At 42.6% G+C, this 8,255-nt stretch overlaps 1 pseudogene; it reads left to right on the top strand.

Annotated features, from left to right (window-relative positions):
- Positions 1-254: 254 nt before the first annotated feature.
- LOC119567854 lies at positions 255-1,179 on the top strand (annotated as a pseudogene).
- The last annotated feature ends 7,076 nt before the right edge of the window (positions 1,180-8,255 follow it).

The raw sequence follows: 8,255 nt of genomic DNA, 5'->3' as shown, positions 1-8,255 counted from the left end.
GTTATTTTTCCCTCCTTGAATCAAGTATCAGGAGAATGTAGATTTAGTAGCTGAGACAGATTATTATGCTAACATATTTTAATATAGCTAAGTTTGTTCATATTGTGTGAAATGTCTAGAGTAAAACAAGATTTCTCTCTCTCTCTCTCTCTCTCAGTCATTCTAGATGTGTCAGTCACCATATTGCCGTAATTGTTGCTACAACACCTGACAGCAACTTTAATCTTTGTTCCTGCAGAAGGAACACTTAAGTAATGGAACGCAGTAACCACACCAGGGTGACCGAATTCATCATGCTGGGCCTCTTTGACCATCCTCACCACCAGGGCTTGTTTTTTGCACTATTCCTATGCATTTATATAGTAGTCATCATGGGCAATTACCTGATCATTATGGCTATTGTCACCCACCCGCCTCTCCACACCCCTATGTACTTCCTCATCGTCAATTTGACCACCCTCGACATTATTAGCAGTTCCTCGGTTCTGCCAAAAATGCTGGAAACCCTGGTACAGAAGAAGAAAACCATCTCCTTTGATGGCTGCATGGCCCAGCTCTTTTTCTTCACTTTGTCAGCAGCGACGGAGCTTGTGCTGCTCACTATCATGTCGAATGACCAGTATTTAGCCATCTGCCACCCCTTGAGGTATGTCAACCTGATGAGCAAGAGAATTTGCGTCAGTTTAGCAGCCGGTATCTGGGCTGTCACTGTCTTCGATACATTGGTGAACGTATTGCTCATGATGTGCCTGGATTTTTGCAGACCCAACCTCATCTAGCATTTCTTCTGCGAGGTCCCAACAATGCTGTCACTGTCCTGCAGCTCAGCCTATCTCAATGTACATGGCAGACATCTTCCTGGTCATCATGAACTTCCTGCTGATCACCGTGTCCTATGGCTTCATCATCATCACCATCCTGAAAATCCAGAGCTCCAAAGGGAAGCAGAAAGCCTTCTCCACCTGCTCCTCCCACCTGCTCGTGGTCACCTTGTAGTACTCCGCCATCTTCGATGCCTACATCCAGCCATCCTCCAATAACTCTCTGAATAACAACAGGATGGCAGCAGTAATGTACGCACTAGTGACTCACACCCTGAACCCTCTCATCTACAGACTGTGCAATAAGGAGGTCAACATAGCCTTCAAGAAAATCTTTCCTTTCACCACAGAACAATAATTATTCCCAGAGTTCACCTGATTCTTACCTCCCTTGCTCCTTCTAAGCCAGGTCCACAGGTGGTGTAAATTGAGGCAGAACTATGGACTTCAATAGACATAGATTTACATTAGAGTACATTTACTTCAGCGGAACTACAGCATTTTACAGTGGCAGGAATGCATCGCACTGACACTGCTGATTTACACTAGCTGGAGATCTGGACCCGTTGACAGCAACTGTGACATTTTGAGTTATGCTAGCTGGACTAAGGTGCATTCGGTCAAAATTTTCAAGGTATTCAGGTACCTAGTGGGATTTTTTTTTAAATTAACTATGCACCTAAAACTCATTGATTTCAATGGATGTTAGGTGTCTAGATGTTTTTGAAAATCACCTTAGGTGCCCAAATATATGGAAAAAGCTGCCCCACTGTTTAGCAAATAACTTTGCATGAAATCTCATTGAATCAGAATATATTATGCAATTCCTCAATGAGTAAGTAGAATAGCAAAATAAAACTGGCTTTCTCTCTGATCTCTAATTTCTTGTGAGATATTAAAAACCCAAAACTTTTCAATCACATATCTGTTGAGATCTAGAGGTATCCTGGCCATGTGCCATAGATTCAGGTCACAGATTTTTTAAAAAAATATATTTTTATCAGAATGCATTTTTATCTAACTGTAAAGGCACACTTTCAACAGTAGGATTTGTTTGTTTGTTTGTTTGATTGTTTTTAAAGACCTGTTGACAAGGAACTGTCTCAATCCCAGTAATAGATGAGATATTAATTAAACCATTGTTTGCTGTTACAACAATATACAGTTCACTGAAGTCAGGGTTTCATGCCCGGTTATTGCTGTTGACTGCTATGATAATTGCCATCATTGCATATCTTTTAACCGTTTAAGAAATTACTAGAAAAAAGATACATAAAAAAACAGTTCAGATATATTTAAAATAACATATTAAATTAGGATTTCATTGCAACAATATCCCTTACTCCCTTTCCTTTTAGCAGTATTGACTCTTTCATATGGAAATCCTGTTTACAGTGGATTTTTTTTTAATGATATTAAAGATGGTCTTAGCTCCCCTTTTTGGAGAGAAAGGAGAAAACATTACTTCTGAGACTCTTGAGCTGTTGTTGTTCTTATTGGAGTCTGATGCTAAAACAAGGGCAACATAGATCAAAGGAGAGAGAAAAGGTCAGCAAAGATAGAGAATGCAGTTTCTGTCCCTTTGCTGACTCACACTTGCAATCTCATGCTAGAGAAACACCAGCCCAGCACGCAGTCTGATCATTCGCACTAAAACCTGACAAACTAGTATCCAGGTTATGCTGTTTAAGGGGTTGCTTTTAGCTGCCTTTCTGGTGACAGGCTTTTAGCACCATAATAAAGGATGCAGCTGCCATGGTAGCTAAACCATACTGTTACTGGACAGAAGACAAATAGAGAAAAATGAGAAACAAAGTGTAGGCATAGATCTTGCTGGGCTATGTATAGTTTGATTTAAGTGTGAGGTTAAACTGTGAACAAGGGAGTGAGAGGCCTTGCAATGGAGTCAGTGTTCTCAGGCTAGTTGAAATAAATGGGAAAACCATGAACTAATAAGCTTGAAATGTAGATAAGATGAGGACATAAGCTACTGGTCCTTACATGATCTGCAATGCAATTGGTCCTTACACACCCTCCCACCCTTCAGAACAATTGGTCCTTACATGATCTGTGGGATATCCCATCCAAGCAGATTCAAGAAATATTGATGTTAGTAGCTAGGAAAAATGCATATACACTGTGCAGTGTGTGACATGAATTGCAACTGTGGTATCACCCTTTACCTCAACGTCCCCGTGTGTAGACCTGGCCAGCTTGGACACAGAGATGTAACGTGCCTAATAAAGTGATGAACTAGAGTCGAGCTGAGTTTCTGAGTCCCAGAGAACAGGATGAACTGTTCTCCCAGAACTGGTTGAGGTGTTCTGGATAGACTGAGTTGAGAAGGCCTTGGAGGAAATCCCAATACAAAGCAGGGAAGGAAAATGACCCATGGGGGACGGAGTAGCGGCAGGAACCCAAGACTCATATTCTGCTTTGGGAGTTAGTCCGAGCTTGGAGAGGCGGCGGGTGGTGGTGGGGTGGGGGGCGTGGTGCGTTGATGGAATTTATTTTCCCTCTGTCTGTTCTATTTTGGTCAGGACGCCCTTCAGAATCTGGACGAAGAAGGCCAAATGGTGTCATGGTGGATCCAGGGTCTTGGGAGCTGGTGGGGATGGCAGACAGAATGGTAAAACTTTCACATTCCAGTCCACCCATCCTTTCTGATCCCATGAATCTACCCCCAGATAATTAGTATTCCAGAAGGTGTGGCAGCTTCATCCCATCGACATTCACCAATCATTTTGGTGATATCAACTGTGAACATTTTCGCCCATTTCTGGAATTTTTCGGCTTGTTTCCATGACAATCCCTGAATTTCCAGGAACCTGGAGACGTCTTATCACCATTCCTTTCACTTAAACAAGCCAGTTTGAAGCAGTCTAGTTGTGTTCCACTGCTGCTGACTTTCATAAACAGTATTTTGCTAACAGGACAAGTTTGTCTTTTGTTCATTGCAAGTCTGATAGTACCAGCCTCTGCACAACAGGACCTACTTCACTGATTTCAATGAGCAACACTAATTTACACCAATGTGGATCTAGCCCTGTTAGAACAGATTAACCAGAATTTGGTGTATTCTCCCTCATTGGCAATTTTAAAATCCTGATTGGATTTTTTTTTCTAAAAGATCTTTTCTCGTTCAATGAAAATTTAATTCTGGGAAATCCTGTGGCCTATGCAAGAAGTCAGAGTAGATGATCACAATGGTCTGTCATAGGGGAATGCACTAGCCACTGGCCTATGGATATTCTGATGTTGGATTCTGTCAATTTCTTTTGTTGAAACTGTTCTGCTGTGGATAAATATTTTTTTTAAAAAATCCCTGGAGCAGAGGGAGAAGATCCTAGTTCTACCATATCCTGGGTGCATGCTCTAACCACTAGGTTCTAAAGTCATTCTCATACTTGTGCATTCTTTCTCTGGCCTAATGACTGTTGAAGTATTTAGCCAAAGTGGAACAGCTTCAGCAGGAGAGACTGAAGAAGCCCCCTCAACAGACTATCCCCATGGCTAGAGCAGTCATCCGAGTGGTGGAAGGTTCCTGCTCAAGTCCCCTCAGGCAGAGGAGAGACATGAATCAGGGTCTCCCCTGTCCCAAATGAGTGCCATCACCAAGACCTAAACTTTATGAGGGAGCTCCTTCCCCGCTGGTTTCTTGCAAGAAACACTTGCAAGAGAAGGCCCACACCTGAGAATCCCAAGCAGAGATAGGTGCCTCCCTGTGTTCCAAATATTCCTTGACTTCAGCAAAGCTTTTGATACTGTCCCCCACAGTATTCTTGCCAGCAAGTTCATAGAATCATAGACTTTAAGGTCAGAAGGGACCATTATGATCATCTAGTCTGACCTCCTGCACAACGCAGGCCACAGAATCTCACCAACCCACTCCTGTAACAAAACCCCTAACCTATGTCTGAGCTATTGAAGTCCTCAAATCATGGTTTAAAGACTTCAAGGTGCAGAGAATCCTCCAGCAAGTGACCCATGCTCCACGCTGAAGAGGAAGACAAAAAACCCCTAGGGCCTCTCCCAATCTGCCCTGGAGGAAAATTCCTTCCTGACCCCAAATATGGTGATCAGCTAAACCCTGAGCATGTGATCAAGACTCACCAGCCAGACACCCAGGAAACAATTCTCTGTAGTAACTCAGATCCCACCCCATCTAACACCCCATTACAGGCCATTGGGCATATCTACCGCTAATAGTCAAAGATCAATTAATTGTCAGAATTAGGCTATCTCATTATATCATCTCCATAAACATATCAAGCTTTGTCTTGAAGCCAGACATGTCTTTTGCCCCCACTGGTCCCCTCAGCCTTCTTTTGGTTAGGGTAAACCAGCCAAGCTCCTTGAGTCTCCTTTCATAAGACAAGTTTTCTATTCCTCGGATCATCCTCGTAGCCCTTCTCTGTACCTGTTCAAGTTTGAATTCATCCTTCTTAAACATGGGATACCAGAACTGCACACAGTATTCCAGGTGAGGTCTCACCAGTGCCATGTATAACAGTACTAACACCTCCTTATCTCTACTGGAAATACCTCACCTGATGCATCCCAAGACCACATTAGCTTTTTTCAAGGCCACATCACCTTGGAGGCTCATAGTCATCCTGTGATCAACCAATACTCTGAGGTCCTTCTCCTCCTCTGTTACTTCCAAGTGATGCGTCCCCAGTTTATAACAAAAATTCTTGTTATTAATCTCTAAATGCATGACCTTGCACTTTTCACTATTAAATTTCATCCTATTACTTTTACTCCAGTTTACAAGGTCATCCAGATCTTCCTATATGATATCCCGGTCCTTCTCTGTATTGGCAACACCTCCTAGCTTTGTGTCATCTGCAAATGTTATTAGCACATTCCCACTTTTTGTGCCAAGGTCAGTAATAAAAAGATTAAATAAGATTGGTCCCAAAACCGATCCCTGAGGAACTCCACTAGTAACCTCCCTCCAGCCTGACAGTTCACCTTTCAGTGTGACCCGTTGTAGTCTCCCCTTTAACCAGTTCCTTATCCACCTTTCAATTTTCATATTGATCCCCATCTTTTCCAAATTAGCTAATAATTCCCCAAGTGGCACGGTATCAAACGCCTTACTGAAATTGAGGTAAATTAGATCCACTGTATTTCCTTTGTCTAAAAGATCTGTTACCTTCTCAAAGAAGATCAGGTTGGTTTGGCACAATCTACTTTTTGTAAAAGCAAGTTAAAGAAGTATGGGCTGGGTGAATGTGTGATGGGTTGGATCACAGAAACCCCCTTGGGAACTGCCAATTGATGTGTTGAGACTATTTCTGCCCCTGCTTTCTTCCCCTGAAAGCTTGGGACTTCAGTGCCCTGCCTGGTTTGAGCCAGACCCTCAAGCCTGCTGCAAACCCAGACCCAGGTCTGAACCACATTCCCTAACAGCTATAGGCTTAACTGAAAGCAGTGTAAGAAGTATTCCTCTCTTTAACACTCAGATGCCCAACTCCCAATGGGGTCCAACCCCCAAATAAATCCGATTTACCCTATATAAAGCTTATGCAGGGTAAACTCATAAATTGTTCACCCTCTATAATGCTGATAGAGAGATATGCCCAGCTACCTTCATGAGAAATCCCCTAGCTACCACCTGAGTTGGAACAAGCTCTGTACCAGAGGAAAGAATTGTGGCCAGACTAGGAAGGTGTCCAGTCTGTTATAGAAGCTTATTGAAACATCTCTGAGGGTAAGATTTTATCTGTATTCAGTTTTCTTACTGTATTAGACATAGACTTGCATGTTCTATTTTATTTTGTAATTCACTTTGTTCTGTTCCACCCCCTTATATGGCTTTGGCACAAGGCAGGAATCTTTTGTCTCTCTGTTCCCCCCCCGCCCCTTCTAAATGGAAAAGTACCAGGTTTAAGATGGATTTCAGTACCAGGTGACACGGTCACATGTTACTGTGAGACTCCAAGCCTTCATTCCTCCCAGCCTGACTCACAGAATGGCCTGCAAGCAAACAGAGCCATCCACAGTCAATTGTCCTGGTTAATGGGAGCCATCAAGATTCCAAACCACCATTAATGGCCCGCACTTTGCATAATTACAATAGGCCCTCAGAGTTATATTTCATATTTCTAGTTTCAGATACAAGAATGATATATTCATACAAATAGGATGACCAGACTCAGTAGATTACAAGCTTTGTAATGATACCTTACAAGAGACCTTTTGCATGAAGCATATTCTAGTAACATTATATTCACACTCATTATCATATTTTTTCTAAAATCATATAGAGTACAACATCACAGAATGGACTATAAGGTTGATAGAAAGCTGGGTAGATTGTTGGGCTCAACAGGTAGTGATCAATGGCTCCATGTCTAGTTGGCAGCCGGTATCAAGTGGAGTGCCCCAAGGATTGCTCCTAGGGCCGGTTTTGTTCAATATCTTCACTAATGATCTGGAAGATGGCGTGGATTGCACCCTCAGCAGATTTTCAGATGACACTAAACTGGGAGGAGTGGTAGATATGCTGGAGGGTAGGAATAGGATACAGAGGGACCTAGACAAATTAGATCTTGTAGCACATAGATCTTGTAGCACGTAGTTAATGAAATGCTGCTATGTTGCTGGAGCAATAGTCAGTCCAAATGGAATAATTAAACACTAAAAGTGGCTGTAGATGGTCCAAAAGGTGGTCTTCCATTACAGATATAGACAAGATTGTGAGATACTATGATGGTGTGACATTCCCCTCTGGTGTTATCTGGACTGGTGATCTGCTCGGTCACTCCAATCCTTGACTCTGGGAGCCACCCTTACCCTGCTCTGCTATAAGAACCCCACTCCTGGGATGTTCACGCACAGCCTCTGGCATGTAAGCTGCTCCTGGGATTGTGCAACCGAATGACACTAGCCAATATCTCCGGTCCCAGACACAACCCTAGGAACCTCTGTCTTGCATTGTCTAGTTATGCCCATTGGACACTGCAAGCTTATATGAATTCATCAATTTAACAAAGAAATTGATATGTACCAGGCTTGTTATCCCAAGGGGAGCCTCTGACACACTTCAAGCCAAATGTACTGTTTCAGGTAGAATAAACAAATTTATTAACTATAAAGATAGATTTTAAGTGATTATAAGTCAAAGCATAACAAGTCAGAATTGGTCAAATGAAATAAAAAGCAAAACGCATTCTAAACTGATCTTAACACTTTCAATGTTCTTACAAACTTAGATGCTTCTCACCACAGGCTGGCTGGTTGCTCTTCAGCCAGGCTCTCCCCTTTGATCAGTATTTCAGTCGCTTGGTGGTGGTGGTGTCTGTAGATGTAGGTGGAAGAGAGAGAGAGAGAGAGATCATGGCAAATGTCTCTCCCTTTTATCATGTCCTTTCTTCCCTATTGGCTTTGCCCCCACCTTCAGAATCAGGTGAGCATTACCTCATC

Source organism: Chelonia mydas, chromosome 13 (genome assembly GCF_015237465.2).
Source record: "Chelonia mydas isolate rCheMyd1 chromosome 13, rCheMyd1.pri.v2, whole genome shotgun sequence".
NCBI lineage: Eukaryota > Metazoa > Chordata > Testudines > Cheloniidae > Chelonia > Chelonia mydas.
This window is presented reverse-complemented; position numbering and strand designations above follow the sequence as displayed.